The 20152-nt window shown below is 40.9% G+C and overlaps 1 pseudogene; it reads right to left on the bottom strand.

Moving 5' to 3' along the window:
* Window positions 1-6119: 6119 nt before the first annotated feature.
* LOC100349724 (vomeronasal type-2 receptor 116-like) lies at window positions 6120-13456 on the bottom strand (annotated as a pseudogene).
* Window positions 13457-20152: the final 6696 nt, after the last annotated feature.

Genomic DNA, 20152 nt, shown 5'->3' with positions numbered 1-20152 from the left:
GAGAGAGTCCATCTACTTATTCATGCTCCAGACAGACACAATTGCCCAGGTTCAGCATGGCAGATGCCAGCAGCCAGGTTCACTTGGGTTCAGGGGACCCAAGCACTTGGGCCATCTTCTGCTGCTTTTTTCATTTCATTAGCAGGGAGCTGGATTGATATGGATCTACTAGAACACAAAACAATGTCCAAATGTGTTGCTGGTATTGCAGGTGGTGGCTTTACCTGCCATGCCACAATACTGAAGATATTTTTGTTTTTTACATTGACATATGATTGAAAGAGAGACAAATTCACCAGCTAGCCTGTTCTTAATCTTTTAAATAGGTCTTCTCCATTTGAGTATAAGTAAGAAAAACCTTAAACCTGATGACCCCAGATAAATATTCTAACCCATGTGATTACAAGGCTTCTCCTGAGAAAGACCCTGGGGACAGTAGAGAAGAGGGTTTGGAAGACTCCATGCCCATATGAAATACAGGAAATTCATCATTTTATAGAAATTAAAGCACTGAAAGAAATATCTCTGGGTGACAAGATGAGTCCACATAGCCCTATATGCTAAGGAGGTTGTTTGAATGAGTTTCTGCCAAATGGTGATAAACATCATACCTGGAACAGGACTGCTGAAACCTCCTCTATTGTTTCTTGGTATACATCAGAGCAGGCAGGACTCACCACAACATTGCAAAGGAATGTTTCCTTAACAAGGAAGAAAGAGCAAATTGTGAAATGGAAACACAGAGTCTTCCTTTTCCACACAGATGCAGAGCAGTGCATCCCATGTGCAGATCACGAGTACCCAAACCAGGAAAGAAGTCGCTGCCTCCCTAAACTGGTGACATTCTTAGCCTTTGAAGAATCCCTGGGGATGGCTCTGGCCTGCATGGCTCTGTGCTTTTCTATCCTTACAGCTGTGGTCCTCTGGATCTTTGTGAAGCACCAAGACACTCCCATCGTCAAGGCCAATAATAGGACCCTCAGCTACATCCTGCTCATCGCTCTCCTCCTGTGCTTCCTCTGTTCCTTACTCTTCATTGGCCATCCCAACACAGCCACCTGCATTCTATAGCAAATTACATTTGGCCTTAGGTTCACAGTGGCTGTTTCCACCATGCAATCCAAGACCATCACTGTGATTCTGACCTTCAAAGCACTGAAACCTGGAAGAACCATCAATTTCTGGTATCAAGCACTTCTGACTTCATCATACCCATCTACTCCTTGTTCCAACTGGCTCTTTGTGGCATCTGGTTGGGAATCTCTCCTCCCTTTATTAAGTTAGATGCACTCTCTTAGCATGGTCTTATTATCCTGGCATGCAAGAAATTTTCCTTCCCTGCCTTCTATTGTGTCCTGGGCTATTTGTTCTCCTTTGCCCTGGCCAGCTTAACTATGGCTTTCCTAGCCAGGAATCTGGCTGACACATTCAATGAAGCCAAGTTCAGCATGCTGGTGTTCTTTTTTTCTGACAAGCAGAGTGGACAGTGAGAGAGAGACAGAGAGAAAGGTCTTCCTTTTTCCTTTGGTTCCCCCCCTCCAATGGCATCTGTGGCTGGCACACTGCAGCCAGTGCACCACGCTCATCCGAAGCCAGAAGCCAGGTGCTTCTCCTGGTCTCCCATGTGGGTGCAGAGCCCAAGGACTTGGGCCATCCTCCACTGCTTCCTGGGCCACAGCAGAGAGCTGGACTGGAAGAGGAGCAACCAGGACAGAATCCGGCGCCCTGACCAGGACGAGAACCCAGGGTGCTGGCACCACAGGTGGAGGATTAGCCTATTGAGCCACAGTGCTGGCCTTTTTTTTCATGCTGGTGTTCTGCAGTGTCTGGGTGACCTACCTGTCTGTCTACAAAGGGGAAAGCCATGGTGGCCATGGAGGTCTCCATCTTGGCCTCCAGTACAGGGCTCCTGAGCTGCATCTTTGCCCCCAAGTGTTATATTATTCTCATAAAACCTGATAAAAATACTTTGAAATGTTTAAAGAACCAACACAGTTCTAGCGGATCCTGAAAGTTTTTTCATAAGTTTCTTCACATTTTCCTACTTTAATCAAAAAACAAAGGGCAGCAGCATTTCAACCGTATCAAATAAGCAAAACTATAAACCATTGTTGGTTAGGAAGTTAGCCCAGCTATTAAGATGACCATGTCCCACATGACAGTAGTTGTGTCTGTAACTGGGCTATGACCCCTCACCCCACTCCAGATTCCCAGGAAAATAAACCCTTTGAGTCAGTGGTGACAACTCAGAGCTATTGGGCCCCTGTCAGTTTACATTTTTTCTGGCTCTTGGCTCTGGCCTCCGTCCAGGCTCAGCCACTGCAGGCACTGAGAGGTGAATCAGTGAAATGTTGTTCTCCAACCATCTCTCTCTTTCTCTCTGTTTTTCTCTCTCTGCCTCTCAAAAAAATACAATGCATTCTAGAAGTATTTTAATATGAAATAAGAGTAATATTTAAAACTGAAACACAGGAGACCAAGTTTTAAATCAAGTTGTAAATAGCAATGTCATTTTATGATAGGGCTATGCCTGAACTTATAGACACTGTTTACTGCTTAGGAGATTTGTCATTCTATAAGACTGCTGTGTGAACTGCTTCCCATGTTCAAACATTCTCACTGTTCTTATTCTTTTTTTAAACTTTTATTTAGTAAATATAATTTTCCAAAGTACAGTTTATGGATTACAATGGCTTTTCCCCCCCATAGCTTCCCTCCCACCTGCAACCCTTGCATCTCCTGCTCCCTCTCCAATTCCATTCACATCAAGATTCATTTCGCATTATCTTTATGTACAGAAGATCAATTTAGTATATATTAAGTAAAGATTTCATCAGTTTGCACCCACACAGAACATAAAGTGTAAAATACTGTTTCAGTACTAGTTATAGCATTAATTCACATTGCACAATACATTAAGGACAGAAATCCCACATGAGGAGTAAGTACACGGTGATTCTTGTTGACTTAACAATTTGACACACTTGTTTATGGTGTCAGAAATTTTCCTAGGCTCTAGTCATGAGTTTCCAAGGCTATGGAAGCCTCTTGAGTTCTCTGACTTCGATCTTATTTCAACAAGGTCATAGTCAAAGTGGAAGTTCTCTCCTCCCTTCAGAGAAAGGTACCTCCTTCTTTGATGGCCCATCCTTTCCACTGGGATCTCACTCACAGAGATCTTTCATTTAAGGATTTTTTTTGCCAGAGTGTCTTGGCTTTCCATGCCTAAAATACTCTCCTGGGCTCTTCAGCCAGATCCCAATGCCTTAAGGGCTGATTCTGAGGCCCTGTTTAGGACATCTGCCATTCTATGAGTCTGCTGTGTATCCCCCTTCCCATGTTGGATCATTCTCTCCTTTTTTTATTCTATCAGTTAGTATTCACAGACACTAGTCTTGTTTGTGTGATCCTTTTGACTCTTAGACCTATCATTATGATCAATTGTGACCTGGAATTGATCACTTGGGCTAGTGACATGGCATTGGCACAAGCCACATCGATGGGATTGTATTCGAATCCCCTGGCACGTTTCTAACTCCACCATTTGGGGCAAGTCAGCTTGAGCATGTCCCAAATTGTACATCTCCTCCCTCTCTTATTCCCACTCTTACATTTAACAGGGATCACTTTTCAGTTAAATTTCAACACCTAAGAATAACTGTGTGTTAATTACAGAGTTCAACCAATAGTATTAAGTAGAACAAAAAATTTGAAAAGGGATAAAGTATTAAATTGTACATCAACAGTCAGGACAAGGGCTGATCAAGTCACTGTTTCTCATAGTGTCCATTTCACTTCATCAGGTTTCCTTTTTGGTGCTCGGTTAGTTGTCACCGATCAAGGAAAACATATGATATTTGTACCTTTGGGTCTTGCTTAATTCACTCAGCATGATGATTTCCAGATTCCTCCATTTTGTTGTAAATGACGGGATTTCATTTTTATTACTGCTGTATAGTATTCTATAGAGTACATGTCTCATAATATATTTATCCAGTCTACTGTTGATGGGCTTTTGGGTTGATTCCGGTCTTAGCTATTATGAGTTGATCTGCAATAAACATTGAGGTGCAGACAGTCTTGTTTTTGCCAATTTAATTTCCTTTGGGTAAATTCCAAGGAGTGGGATGGCTGGGTTGAATGGTAGGGCTATATTCAGCTTTCTGAGGAATCTCCAGACTGACTTCCACAGTGACTTGACCAGTTTGCATTCTCACCAACAGTGGGTTAGTGTCCTTTTTTCTCCACATCCTCACCAGCATCTGTTGTTGGTAGATTTCTGAATGTGAGCCATTCTAACCGGGGTGAGGTGAAACCTCATTGTAGTTTTGATTTGCATTTCCCTGATTCTAGTGATCTTGAATATTTTTTCTTGTGTTTGTTGGCCATTTAGATTTCCTCTTTTGAAAAATGTCTATTGAGGTCCTTGACCAATCTCTTAAGTGGGTTTTTTGTTTTGATCTCTTTGTAGATTCTGGTTATTAACCCTTTATCTGTTGCATAGTTTGAAAATATCTTTTCCCATTCTGTCGGTTGCCTCTTCACTTTCCTGACTGTTTCTTTTGCAGTACAGAAACTTCTCAATTTGATGTAATCCCAAATGTTAATTTTGGCTTTGACTGCCTGTGATTCCAGGGTCTTTTCCAAGAAGTCTTTTCTGGTACCTATATTTTGCAGGGTTTCTCTAATGTTCTCTAATAATTTGATGATCTTAGGTCGTAGATTTAGATCTTTAATCCCATTCAAAATAGGCACAAAAAACACAAATACCTTGGAATAAACTTAACCAAGGATGTTAAAGATCTCTACGATGAGAATTACAAAATCTTAAGGAAAGAAATAGAGGAGGCTAACAAAATATGGAAAAATCTTTCATGCTCATGGATTGAAAGAATCAATATAACCAAAATGTCCATTCTCCCAAAAGTAATTTATAGATTCAATGTGATACCAATAAAAATACCAAAGATATTCTTCTCAGATATGGAAATAATGATGCTGAAATTCATATGGAGACACAGGAGACCTCGAATAGCTAAAGAAATCTTGTACAATAAAAACAAATCCAGAGGCATCACAATACCAGATATAAGGACATACTACAGGGCAGTTGTAATCAAAACAGCATGGTACTGGTACAGAAACAGATGGATAGACCGACCAATGGAACAGAATAGAAACACCAGAAATCAATCCAAACATCTACAATCAACTTATATTTGATCAAGGATCCAAAACCAATCCCTGGAGTAAGGACAGTCTATTCAATAAATGGTGCTGGGAAAACTGGATTTCCATGTGCAGAAACATGAAGCAAGTCCCCCAACTTACACCTTACACAAAAATCCACTCAACAATCAGTATTTATTAAGATTTTTTGGACAACGTGGCATCCCCACAAGGAACACTGCTTGACCATGCTCCTCCTGTTTCTGGGAAAGAAACCTCACTTAAATCACAATGCCAAGAAATATTTGTTAAACAATCAATAGCCAGGGCAAACAGAACGTGAAGCATGTTAATTAGATGTCTTAGCAAATAAGAACACTTACATTGTCTGCACATTGATAAATAGAAATTAATTCAGTCTCCAGAATTTTAGGAATAGCAATTTAATATAAAATAACATTGCTGTTATAGCCTTGATGCACATCTGAGGTTTGATTTACACCATGATTTACTTTACTCAATTTAAAATTTTTCCCTAAACTCCATTACTAACTCTGAGAGGGAGAGAAAAAGAAGTTTAGTGATAGAGACAAAGAGAAATCCTATTCAATGCCTCATACCTCCTCAACCCCAGTGCTTGTTCGTGGGTCGAGGCTACAACCAACAACAGGGAGTCAGACCCAAGAATTTTACATGGATGGCCAGGACAAAGTTACATGAAGATTCACCACTTTCTCCAGGGCCCTAGGAATCAGTAGCCCAGGTCAGGAGCAAAAACCAGAGCCAGAAACTGATGCCATTCTCTCAGATCACTAGGCTAAACACCCAACCCACCAGTTATATTTAAAGGAAAAATCAATTTCATTTCCTTCATATAGCTTAAATGCCACTTCAGTCTGGATTATCGGTCCTAAACTCTGAATATGTGACAGCTAAACAAGTGGAAATCTTTAGAATCCCTTAGAACTTGCTCTTTTCTTTAAGTCTTTCAAAGAATTCTTTTCAGGCCTTATGAGAATAATGTAGCACTTGGGGAGGAAGATGCAGCCCAGGAGCCCTGCACTGGAGGCCAAGATGGAGAAGACCTCCACGGCCACCATGACCTTCCCCTTGGTGCTGTGGTAGACAGGCAGGAAGGTCACCCAGACACTGCAGAACACCAGCATGCTGAAGGTCAGGAACTTGGGTTCATTGAATGTGTCTGGCAGGTTCCTGGCTAGGAAAGCCACAGTGAAGCTTGCCAGGGCCAAGGAACCCAGGTAGCCCGGGACACAGTAGAAGGCAGTGGCCGAGCCCTTGTTGCACACTAGGATGATATGGCCATGCTCAGAGTGTGTATCTGACTCAGTGAAGGGAGGAGAGATTCCCAACCAGATGCTACAGAGAGCCAGTTGGATCAGGAAGCAGATGGGAATGAGGGAGTTAGAAACTCCTGATACCAGCAATCGCCTGATAGTTCTTCCAGGTTTTGTAAGCTTGAAGGCCAGAAGCACAGTGATGGTTTGGCCAGCACAGTAGAAACAGCCACTGTGAACACAAGGCCAATGCTATTTGCTGGAGGAGGCAGGTGGCTGTGTTGGGATGGCCAAGGAAGAGTAAGGAGCAGAGGAAGCACAGGACGAGGGCGATGAGCAGGATGTAGCTGAGGGTCCTGTTATTGGCCTTGACGATGGGAGTGTCTCGGTGCTTCACAAAGACCCAGAGGACTGCAGCTGTGAGGACAGAGAAGCACAGAGCCATGCAGGCCAGAGCCATCCCCAGGGATTCCTCAAAGGCTAAGAAGGTCACCAGCTTGGGGAGGCAGTGGTTTCTCTCCATGTTTGGGTACTCGTGATCTGCACATGGGATGCACTGCTCTGCATCTGAGGAAAAAGAGAGACTCAGGATTGATACTTAATTGCTGCCTTTTTCTGTCCAGGAAAGGCGTCACTTTTGCACTGCCACTTTGAGAACAGACTGCCTCTATCATATACCAAGATGCACTAGGGTAACTCTGCATTCCCAATCCAGGGAGAATGCTCTCTTCCTAGAATCAGTGGGTGCTCCTAGCTTTTGTCTCAGAGACAATCTGGACACACACAAGCACCTATGTGATGAGCTACGAATTCCCATATGATGGTAATTTTTTTTTTTGTTTCTTGTTTCATATACTTAGCGGGTGTTGCACATCACTCTGATAAATTATTTGTTATAATCTTTACACCTGATAAATGTATTCTTTCTCTGAAGTGTGAAAAATTAAGTGCTTTCTACTGCTGCATTAATGGTCATTGAATTATTATTTTTGAGCAATAAAAACTATTTTTGGGCCGGTGATGTAGCTCAGCAAGTTAATGCCCTGGCCAGCACCCCATACAGGTGCTGGTTCCATTCCCAGCTGCCCCTTGATCCAGCTCTCTGCTATGGTCTGGGGTAGCAGTAGAAGATGACCCAAGTCCTTGGGCCCCTGCACCTGCCATGGGAGACCTGGTAGAAACTCCTGGCCCCTGGCTTCTGGTCAGTGCAGCTCTGGCCATTGCAGCCATCTGGGGAGTGAACCAGCAGATGTAAGACTTCTTTCTCTGTCTCTACTTGACCCTGTAACTCTGTCTTTCAAATAAATAAAATAAATCTTTTAAAAAGTATTATCTGCTCTGTATTTTGAATAATGGAAGCATTTTCTAATTAGTGTATGTCTACTTTACATAATTTGATATATTTGGCTTTCATAGGTAATTCCTTAAATGTTTATCTTGTGCAAAGACCCTTTTTAATGATGCCAATCTGCATCCTTTATGATTATATATTGTCTTCATATTTCACACTGCATAATGCTAAATATGGTACAAGAGTAATAAAACATTTCTGTATCAACTTGCACCGTCCCTGTACATTGCATTTATGCATGAAAATACATGGATTTGCTCATCTAAGGAAGCATAACTAAGCTTGGTGGTGATGCTTTTTACATGTATTGCCTAAATTTAAGCACAGCCCATTGGAAGAGCTCAGATTAGGACTGCCTCTCTCAGAATTGGAGGGTAAAATAAGATGTCTTGTGAAATCAATAGCACAATTAAGCCCAAAAGGATGAGCGCCACCAGAAACCAGTCTACTCATAATGTGGTAGACATAGCGATCATAAAATGGATGTATGAGATAACAAGTGAATGTTTGTATTCATAGCAATGGTTCACTACAATCTCATTACAAAAATTCTTGGTTTTTTTTCATTTTTTGTTTTTGTTTTTGTTTTTTTTTTAACTTTTAATTAATAAATATAAATTTCCAAAGTACAACTTTTGGATTACAGTGGCTTTTCCCCCCTATAACCTCCCTCTCACCTGCAACCCTCCCATCCCCCACCTCCCACTCTATCTCCCATCACATTCCCAATCACAATTCACTTTGGGTTATTTATTCTTATTTTAAATTTTTATCAATGTAAAGAGAACAGATTTCATATATTTTATAGAAACAACTCTAAGATGGTAGCCATACTTCCCTCCTCCCTTCCCTCCCAGAATACTCCTCCTTCCTTCCTTCCTTCCTTCCTTCCTTCCTTCCTTCCTTCCTTCCTTTCTTGTTTTAACTTTTACAATAATACAAATTCAATTGCTTTATAACCACAGACTTAATGCACCATTAGCCATAATGTTCAAGAAGTAAAATGTAGAAACAGCACACTGTTCCACAGGGGTATAGAAAAGAGCTAAAAACATAATGAAATCCTAAGATGTCAGTTTCATTCTTAAGCAATGCTTTTTTGTAGTCTATATTAACTACTAAATATCAGAGAAAACATATGATGATATTTATCTTTTGGGGACTGGATTATTTCACTGAGCATAATGGCTTCCAGTTGCATCACTGTTGTTGCAAATGGCAGGATTTCATTCCTTTTTTGGCTGAGTAGTATAATTATGACAGTGGAGATATCAGTAGAAATGGATACGGTTTCTACCTGTCTGATTGGAAATGTCTCTGTGCAAAAAGTGCAAGTATAGCAGCAGACAGGTCTTCCTTCCTGTGGCACTTTCCTGAATCCTGGGCCACAGCTCTGGCTACACACAGATTGAGGAGTCTGAAAGGAAAAAAGTAGAAACATTCATCTTGATTATTGGCCACATTGATAGAATTTCAATGCTTAACCCCTCACAACAGAAAATGTGACCTTCAGTTTAAGGTCATCTCTGTGTCTCCTCCGACCCCTGCCATGTCATCATTAGCTAGGTGGCTAACTTGGAGCTTCTGTGGTCATCAGTGTACTTTGTCAACATGTACCAAATATTACAAATGTACTTAATCACTTTTATTTCACACATCACCAACTAACATCCCCTGCCATTTATCTCTTATTGAACCACTATATCCAAAATATGTTTAATGTGGGTTTCTATGTGGCAATGATTCTGAAAACTAGAATGTCTGAGAAAAAAATTGACCATGAACTCATACTTAGTTGATTAGAATATTTTATAGCACAGATAAAAGAAACAAAAGACATGATATGGAGGCACACCACTGAGAGTAACTATGAAAAATTCAGGTCAACATAGAAATGGTTAGAATGTGTTACGAAACAATAATTGTGTTTAGTACATTTCTGATATTTTCCATTCAGGCAGGCCATTAATTTTAGAGATAAACACATCACTTGGGTGCAATGCATTGTTGTTATATTTGGTCATGCAGAAAATATCATATTTTGGAAACATGACAAATTATTGTCAATATCAAGATGTTATGTAGAATAAATTGTGGAAGACTGAGTAGCATGTGAAATGAAAAAAGGAAATGCTATCTACAAAGAGGTGAATGATAAGTCAACCCATAGTCCACTGTGTTCATCATGCATCACAACATAAAGACCCTCACCATATGTGATTAAGGTCTTCAGAATATATAGATATATTTAGTATTTATGTGTCTATACACTAATCTCTCTATTTCTTTTCATTTATAGCCTTCATTCTATTCACTAAACATCTACAAAATATATGTGTTCAAATTAAAAAAATAAATCAGGGGCTGGTGCTGTGGCACATTAGGTTAATCCTCCACCTTTGGCACTGGCATCCCCTATGGTCACTAGTTCTAGTCCTGGCTGTTCTTCTTCCAATATAGCTCTCTGATGTGGCCTGGGAAAGCAGTAGAAGATGGCCCAAGTCCTTGGACCCCTTTACCCATATGGAAGACTGGATGGAAGCACCTGGCTCCTGGCTTCAGATCAGCACAGCATGGCCATTGCAGCCATTTGGGGAGTGAACCACTGGATGGAGGACATTTCTCTCTGTCTCTCCCTCTCACTGCTATAACTCTACCTCTCAAATAAATAAAATTAAAAATAAATTAAAAATAAATCAGTAGATTATTCCAAGTTGCACATTCATTCAACATGCATTACCTAAGACTATATAAGGATTACCTCTCTCTATATATAAGAATACATAATATATATTACCTATATACAGGATAACCTACATATATTTTATATATATATATATATATATATATAGGATTACCTATATATATATATATATATATATATAATATGTAAGGATTATATATATATTATAAGGATTGTAATATATATATTATAAGGATTATAATATATATATAATAAGGATTATATATATATATATATATAAGAATATGTAAGGATTAGCTACATATATAAGTATTACCATGTATTTGGAAACCATGATGTGAACTGAGACTCTGATGCTTACATAAAGGCTTCGTAATTAATCTACTCCCAAGATTCTACTCAGACCTCTATGTAGGCCTGTGGTATTGAAAGGGATCCATACCTCTTTGAATGCAATAGGCCATTCTATCATCTCTTCATTGATGACCAAGGCTTGATCATGTGAACTCTTAGAGAAAAACTTTCCAATGTTGACCATCAACCCAAGGCCCACAGGAAAATTCACAATATTCTGGATATCATATTGTACCACATTGTGCCTTGTTTCATGGAAAGATATGTCACTTCCAGCACTGTTCCTAAACTGGATTTTCTTCAGGAGTGGGTGAAGCTAGAGGACAAACATAATTGTAAGATGTACAGCATTCAAGTTTAGGTGCTAGAGATGGGATTAAAATGGTGGAGAAAGGAGGGTGATGGCTGCTGTAGTCTAGGAGAACATAGTTTAAGAAAAAGTAGAAGGACTGCAGGCTCAGGGAAGTGTTAGGAAGAAAACAGCAGAGGAAATTCTACACAAATTGGAGGGACACAGTGGACCTATGTGGAGGGTAAGGACATGCACAACTCAGGACCCCAGCAGCTGAGAGCCTCTGCACCAGTGTTGGAGAGTGAGGTGAGACCAATCCGCAGGAGCCAAGCAACTGGCGAAAAGCTGCAGGAAGAGCTTAGAGGGAATCCAGCTTGGAGTCCCATGGGGGATAGTGTACCTGCCAAACTACAGGAAAATAAACAAAGTAGGGGGCATGTTTTCTCTCTCTCCAATTACTCTGCAACTGTGTCCTGTAACAAGCTGATAGAGAACAGGCATAACCTTGGACATACATAACAGCTGCACCAGCAAACAGCCAAGCAGAGACTCCTGAGTCTGGTGAGGAGGACAGGGGGCTGAGTGCTTGTGACTGTGGGAGGCTTGTGTGCATGATTGTGTTGTGTTCTTACCTGAGCTTCTTCTAGAGTTCAACAAAGTAATCTTAAAAGTCACATTATTAATGCTTTTAAAATTTGACATAAGCCTATTTTTTAGATACACATTTTTCTAAAACTGAAGATTTCCAGCAGTCCCTGTTGATCCAAAACAAGACAAACATATAAGAGGACTCAGCCTGTGGCTGAGACTTTGGGCACTCACTGCTGGAGGTGCCATATGATCAGGGCTCCCTGGTGAGCTGGCCAGGGACATTGTTGGAGAATCTGAGCTTACACCGAGGACTGCACAGATCCTCTGTGTGGTCCTTATGGCAGAGCAAACAAATAATATACACACTGGAGCTAGCACCCAGTAACTGGTCTCCTTTGAGTAGAGGAGCTCAGCTGAGTCTACACCAACAGACAAAAACAAACCTATCTGATCCAAAAAAAAAAAAAAAAGAGAGAAAGAGATAGAGATTTACTATGCCAAACCTGGGTGTGTCACCTCAGTTACAAACCTCACCCTGGAGCACTGAAAAGAGCTTCCTGGACATAATCTACCACAAAGCTCTAGGGATTCCCTGGAAGCAGACATTCCATTAATCCACACATAGTCCAAAGATGAAAGCCACCACAGTGATAAAACACAGAAACCAACTAGTATCTCCACAAATGACGATCAACAAATGCACCAGTTCAAGAAACAGAATAAGGAAGACACTATGATGGCCACAAAAGTACACAACACTTCAATACTAGATTGTGAAGACAATGAGATTGAAGAAATCCCAGAAATGGAATTCAAGTTACAGGTTATTGAGTGGTGTACATGCACTAAGCAGTCACTTCCCAGGCTCATAATCCTCAGGGATTCTTCTTAGGAGAGACTTAGTTGGGTTTGGGTGGTCACCATGTCATGGGTTCATGTGAGGGGAACTATTCTATCATTGCCTGAAGAAATGATGGGAAGTGATTTGATACAAACAGTAAATTATATTAGCTGGCTTAGGCATGCACTCTGCTGTATCCATGACCAGGAAGGAGGTTTAGTTGGGGCTTTAGGGAAGGTAAGCTTTGCACTTAAACATGGGTCTGTCATGGATGGGTGTGCTAAAGGATAATTTTAATGATGGTAACCAGTTGTGTTCTTACCTGAGCTTCTTCTAGGGTTCAACAAAGTAAACTTAAAAGTCAGAATATTAATGCTTTTAAAATTTGACATAAGTCTAGTTTTTTAAAGATATACATTTTTCTAAAATTGAAGATGTCTAGCAGTCCTTGTAGATCCAAAATAAGACAAACACATGAGTTATATGTGTTAAATTATCTATACTTAGAATTTTATATCTCACTAATGCTTAAAATTGATACCATGTGGGTTTCTTTCCACTCAGCTCTCCTATAGAAACTTAGTTGAGAATTTGATTAACTTTTTAAACCTTATCTGGCAGTATATGACAAAAACCATGGAGTTCTACTTCAGTAAAAAAAAGTGCAAATATATTAGGGCTTCATGCCTGTCCTGTTCTGGAGGAGGTTTACCTGCCAAGGGAGAAGCTTAGGTTGAGCTGCATCTCCTGGAGATCCCATTTCTACTTTCTCTAGAAACATCTTATGGAGGGCATGGGCCACTGCATACACGGCATTGTAGATGAAATAGCTAGAGTCAGATAGAGTCATTATGTCCATGTCTCCTGGGGAAAACTCTAAATAAGTGTTTGGTGGGCAGTCTCCTATTTCTCCACATAGCGACCCAGAAGGTAGGCAGGTGAAAATGTGAAACCAGAGTTTAGTGAAGTAAAAGTCTTCTGGGTAGTGGGAAGGGTCCACTGTCTTGAGAAAATGTTTGAGGCCTGGGATTTCCCCCTTGTGTGGTGAAAATGAGAAGCCTCCATGGAAAGAGTGCAGTACATGGTATGTCTCATGCACAACAATGTTTCACTTTGCTACCATGATCCACACCTTGCCCACGGTTAAAAAGTATCCTCCTGCAAAGTCCACATTGATGAGGCTCCTTACTTCACCATAGAGTATGTGCACATTTGCAGAAGAAAGGCTGATCCCAGTCATGAAAGTGATATCAGTGGAGGCATACAGTCTCTTAGTGGCAGGGAGCTTTTGTGTGAAGGCCACACAGAAACCTTTCTTTACCATCTCTGTCTCGAAGTTCCGAAGGAACTGCTCTCCTTTCATATCATCAGATACAAAGAGCGCCACCCAAGTCCAGCCAAAATGCAGCAACAAGGAGATCATTCCATGGACCACAGAGCTGTCACTGGTGGCCATCTGATAGAGTGAGGGAAACTGGTCTTTATCATTTAGCAGAGGATCGAAAGGGCCATAGGTGATCTGAAAGCCAAAGTAGTCATGACTGTGAATTATCTTTGTTGGGGTAAGGCTGAGATATTCTCTCCAAGGGAGGCCTTTGAGGAGAATGTTACTGGGTAAAAAGAAAGATTTCTCTAGAGATAGCTGAATTCTGTTATTCTGCACACAAAGAACACTATGCTTCTCATGCCCTTAGCCTTTGGAATAAAGGTGATAGCATGAAAATGTGTCATATCACTATTTTCTCTTCACATCCTGCAGTGCAAACTGGGAAGGCATCAATTCTGAATGCAATACCACCAAGATAATATCCTGCTCTCTCTCACCCAAATGTGGGATAGAACCCATGTGGCATGTAAACCATGACAAAGTCTGTATGGATCTCCTGATACACTGTATTTCATTTCTTTTCACAACATCACATAACTTGTCATGAAAATCACAATTACTCACTCTGATTTTTGGTGAAATAATTTTTCCAGCTTAGAATCCTCTTATGCGACTGAAGTCTTTTTTTTTTTTTTTTTTTTTTGGCAGTAATGGGCCTATATTGCTGATGGTGTGTACTGGGTCTTATAAATCACTGATTTGCTAATGCAGATCCTGGGAGGCAGCTGTAATGTCTTGATTAATTGAAATAGTTAACCCTCATGGAAGACCTGAACAGAATTCCTATACCCAGGGCCTACAATTGCCAGACTCCCAGCACATTAGTGAGTGTACCAATGAATGGAAGACCTCTGTTATGTCTCTTTCTGCCTCTCAAACCAAAATGTTAGGAAAAACAATCTGTGATGTCAGGAATTGTAAATAGAACACTCAGTGAGATTCTTCTGAAGGAATCTTTCAGTGAAGGTGAGTGAGGGAGGTTTGGATGATGGAGTCCAGGAACACCCATTTCACTGGAACTGAGCCTCGAACACTCTTAGCAAACTTAGGGAAGGCATGGTCCTCTGTGATGTCCCAAAGGAAAAGCAAATGTTCAGGTTTTTAAATCCCCACATCTACATTATCACCTGTGGATGCCACCTTGGACAGTACACTTCTTGGTGCTGTGGAAATTACCTTTGAGATACTGAGCTGTGAATACAATGAAGTCAATAAATCCAATGGTAGGGATGGATATATTGGCCCTAGGTAGGAATCTGAGTGGAGACCCTCAGCATTCACTGCCCCTTCCCTTTCTTCCTACCTCCTTCCTTCTGTTAATAATTTCACAGGCCAGGGTTTTCCCACTTAAAATCATGGTGAGATATATATTCTTGTTTTTTTTTTTTTTTTTTTTTTTTTTTTTTTTAGTATTGGATTTCTTTTTTTAAATTTTATTTAATGAATATAAATTTCCAAAGTACAGCTTATGGATTACAATGGCTTCCCCCCATAATGTCCCTCCCACCCGCAACCCTCCCATTTCCCACTCCCTCTCCCCTTTCATTCACATCAAGATTCATTTTCGATTCTCTTTATATACAGAAAATCAGTTTAGCATACATTAAGTAAAGATTTCAACAGTTTGCTCCCACACAGAAACATAAAGTGAAAAATACTGTTTGAGTACTCGTTATAGCATTAGATCTCAATGTACAGAACACTAAGGACAAAGATCCTACATGAGGAGTAAGTGCACAGTGACTCCTGTTGTTGACTTAACAAATCGACACTCTTGTTTATGGCATCAGTAATCACCCTAGGCTCTTGTCATGAATTGCCAAGGCTATGGAAGCCTTTTGAGTTCACCGACTCTGATCATATTTAGACAAGGCCATGGTCAAAGTGGAAGTTCTCTCCTCCCTTCAGAGAAAGGTACCTCCTTCTTTGATGACCTGTTCTTTCCACTGGGATCTCACTCGCAGAGATCTTTCATTTAAGTTTTTTTTTTTTTCCCCCAGAGTGTCTTGGCTTTCCACGCCTGAAATACTCTCATGGGCTTTTCAGCTGGATCCGCATGCCTTAAGGGCTGATTCTGAGGCCAGAGTGCTGTTTAGGACATCTGCCATTCTATGGGTCTGCTGTGTATCTCACTTCCCATGTTGGATCATTCTCTCCCTTTTTTATTCTATCAGCTAGTATTTGCAGACACTATTCTTGTTTATGTTATCCCTTTGGTTCTTAGTCCCATCATTATGATCAATTGTGAACAGAAATTGATCACTGGGACTAGTGAGATGGCATTGGTACATGCCACCTAGATGGGATTGAATTGGAATCCCCTGGTATGTTTCTAACTCTACCGTTTGAGGTAAGTCCCGAATTGCACATCTCTTCCCTCTCTGTTTCTAATTCTACCATTTGAGGTAAGTCAGCTTGAGCATGTCCTGAATTGCACATCTCTTCCCTCTCTTATTCTTGGTTTCTACATTGCCTTTTCAACACAGATGAGAGAATGGTGTTAGGAAAAACTTAAACATTCTTCTCTGAAATTCAGAACACACATACCTGTGGGGTTTTGTAGAGCTCCAAAAGGGTTCCAATTTCAGCAGAAAATGTTGCTGTGGTTCCTGCAATGATGGCGACTGATTTGTCTTGTTTTTTGCAGTTGTAGTTAGGGACAAATATACCCTGTCCTGAGAGCCAGTGCAGAGTGCTCCACAAGGTGAGCTGATCACTGGGAAAACCATTGTAGAATTGGTAACCCAGGGACATGTTTGGTAATAAGTAGGGATTCTTATTGATCTCCTGGGTGGCAAAGTGAAAGGCCAGGGCATGTTGGTAGTTCTTCCACAACCACCTATGAAGAGGGTCAGATTCATGGAAAGGAATGAGTTCTTCAGTGCAGATGTGGGAAAGAAGCAAACTGCCTATGCACACACTTCTCTTCATGAACTTTTTAGACAAGCCTTGATGTACCTCAATATGGAATCTGAGTCTTACTCAGAGACAGAAATCAAGATGCAATTTTTGTTTTCTGTTAGTTCTGAAAGAGTTTAAATGGCAACTGATTTGCCAATTGTTTAAATATTATCCCCTCTAAACGCATTCACCTGAATTAACTTTTCATGTTCCATTTCTGCAATTTTCTGCTCTGATGTATCAAATCTTGTAAAAGAAGCCTCATTAAATTATATTTACTTTGAAGCCGGCACCGCGGCTCACTAGGCTAATCCTCCACCTTGCGGCACCGGCACACCGGGTTCTAGTCCCGGTCGGGGCGCCAGATTCTGTCCCAGTTGCCCCTCTTCCAGGCCAGCTCTCAGCTGTGACCAGGGACTGCAGTGGAGGATGGCCCAAGTACTTGGGCCCTGCACCCCATGGGAGACCAGGATAAGTACCTGGTTCCTGCCATCAGATCAGTGCGGTGCGCCGGCCGCAGTGCACAGGCTGCGGTGGCCATTGGAGGGTGAACCAATGGCAAAGGAAGACCTTTCTCTCTGTCTCTCACTCTCACTGTCCACTCTGTCTGTCAAAAAAAAAATTAAAATAAATAAAAATAAAAAATAAAAAAATTAAATTTACTTTGGAGGCCGGCGCTGTGGTGTAGTGAGTGGAGCCGCTGCCTCTAGTGCTGACATTCCATATGGGTGCCAGTTCAAGTCCCAGCTGCTCCTCTTCCAACCCAGCTCTCTGCTATGGCCTGCGAAGGCAGTGGAGGATGACCCAAGTCTTGGGCCCTGGCACCCATGTGGGAGACCCAGAGGAATCTCCTGTCTCCTGAATTCAGCTGAGCACAGCTCTGGCCTTTGCAGCCAGTTGAGGAGTGAACCAGCAGTTGGAAGACCTCTCTCACTCTCTCTCTGCCTCTCCTTTTCTCTCTGTGTAACTCTGGTTTTCAAATAAATAAATTAATATTTAATTTTTAACAACAAACTTTCAATTCACTTTATAATCACTAAATATAGTGATTATTTATATTTATAATTCAACAAGTAAAAATAATAGATTTAGGGCTTCTAAGTAATATGAACTCAAATTATATCACTTTGTTGTCCTCTCTCCTCTTCACTGAACTTTCTTAACATTTCACATTGAACATTCTTTTCCTTTTTTGTGAAAAAATATGAATTCCTGAAAATTGCTCTGAACTTTCTCTAATTTATACATTTCATCCATAATTTGATTCATATGAAAAATCTCACTTCTTAATAAGGTATATGTGACTGGAGGTTTGCATTGATTCTTATGTTTCAATGTGGGGATTAATACTAATATATAATTTCACTTTATTTTAAATATTTTTGAAGCATTTTTATACAGTTCCCCAAAGGCATAGTTTTACATTTAGGAAAAATGAGTTTACATGTTGTGTCACAAAATATTGTGTGCATTATTCTTATATATGAAACTCAGGGTTTTCTTCTATTGTCTAAACAAAAGTTCCCTTTATGGAAACACTTAATCAAATACATTTTAGCTCATATACATAACTTATTTGTTATACCTGAAGTAGATCCAACACAAAAATTAGGCTTTGAAGATCTGCCCAATGCTTACATTATTTTAAACGATAAATTAAGAGCATTAATGAAACTTTTTGTTTACTTTTCATCATTTTACCTTATTGCTATGATTTTCCTTTTTGAAGTGAATTTTTATTCACCCTGGAGCTATTTGTAGTACTTGCTATCAGGGGAAATATGATTAGCTGAATTCTTTGTTTCCTGATGTAAACATGGGGAGTATTAAGTTCCAGACACTGCTATAACCTGGTAGAAAACCTTCAGAGATTATAAGCATCAAAGCTTTGGCATAGTGGGTAAAGTGCTGCCTACAGTGCCGGCCTCCCATATGGGTGCCAGTTTGAGTCCCAGCTGCTCCACTTCTGATCCAGCTCTCTGCTATGGCCTGTGAAAGCAGTGGAGGATGGTGCAAGTCCTTGGGGCCCTGCACTCATGTGGGAGACATAGAATAAGTTCCTGGCTCATGGCTTTGGGTTGGTGCAGCTCTGGCCATTGCAGCCATCCGGGGAGTGAACCTGCAGATGGAAGGCTTTCTCTCTCTCTCTCTCCCTCTCCTCTCTGCCTCTGCCTCTCTGTAACTCTGCCTTTCAAAAAAATAAATAAATATTTAAATAAAAAAAGAAAGAAATCATGTTTTAAAAAAAAGTGATGGGGGCTATGCTGTGGTGCAGCTGGTTAATGCCCTGGCCTGAAGCTCCTGCATCCCATATGGGAGCCAGTTTCAGACCCAGCTCTCCACTTCCAATTCCACTCTCTGCTATGGTTTAGGAAAGCAGTAGAGCATATCCCAGGTCCTTGGGTCCCTGCACCTGCATGGGAGACCTGGAGGAAGCTCTTGTCTCCTGGCTTTGGATCCCTGCAGCTCTGGCCATTGTGGCCAATTGGGGAGTGAACCATCGGATGGAAGTCCTCTCCTCCCTCCCTCCTTTTCTCTTTCTCTCCCTTTACTCTCTCTCTGTAATTCTGACTTTCAAATAAATGAATACATCTTCAAAAAAAAGTGACATGTGTAGATATAATTTCCTACATGGCACCAAGGCCCATAAAGTGGTTGCTTCACCAGGAGTAATCTTTCCAATACTAGATAATAAAGTGAAGAATTCTCTAATCAATAACCCTGGCATATACGCAGAGGTATTCAGAATATAAGAAATAATGTTCAAGATGGCTAGAGAGGGCCAACATTTGCTCCATGACAGGAAAAAAAAAAAAAAAAAAAAACAGAACAACAAAGGGAGGACCACATTTCCAAAAGATTGAGTGAAAACTCAGGGCATCAGGCCTGGAGTTATGCTCCCTCACATACAATCTCAGGAAATTCTCTTTTGCTTTTGTGTGTTGGAGCCAACTGGCAGTAGCCAATACAGAATCCCAGAAAACCAGAATTTAGGAAGTCCCCTTCTGCAGCTCTTACCACTTGGTGCTTGATGGCCAAGCCACAAGATCCGGGTCTCAGTTGCACCTAATAGCACCAGAACTGTAACTATTCTCTCTAAGTCCTGGGAGTACCTTGCTTTCCCTGTGGGACCTGGGAAATGCACTATTTCCATTGCACGGATGGAAGTCCTTGGCTGACAATGTGTAAGCCTCACCACAACCTACACTTTTACTCCAGAACCTATGAAAGATATCCTTCCTGCTCAGCAGCTCCAGTACTGAGACT

Source organism: Oryctolagus cuniculus, unplaced genomic scaffold, assembly GCF_964237555.1.
Source record: "Oryctolagus cuniculus unplaced genomic scaffold, mOryCun1.1 SCAFFOLD_50, whole genome shotgun sequence".
Taxonomy (NCBI): domain Eukaryota; kingdom Metazoa; phylum Chordata; class Mammalia; order Lagomorpha; family Leporidae; genus Oryctolagus; species Oryctolagus cuniculus.
This window is presented reverse-complemented; position numbering and strand designations above follow the sequence as displayed.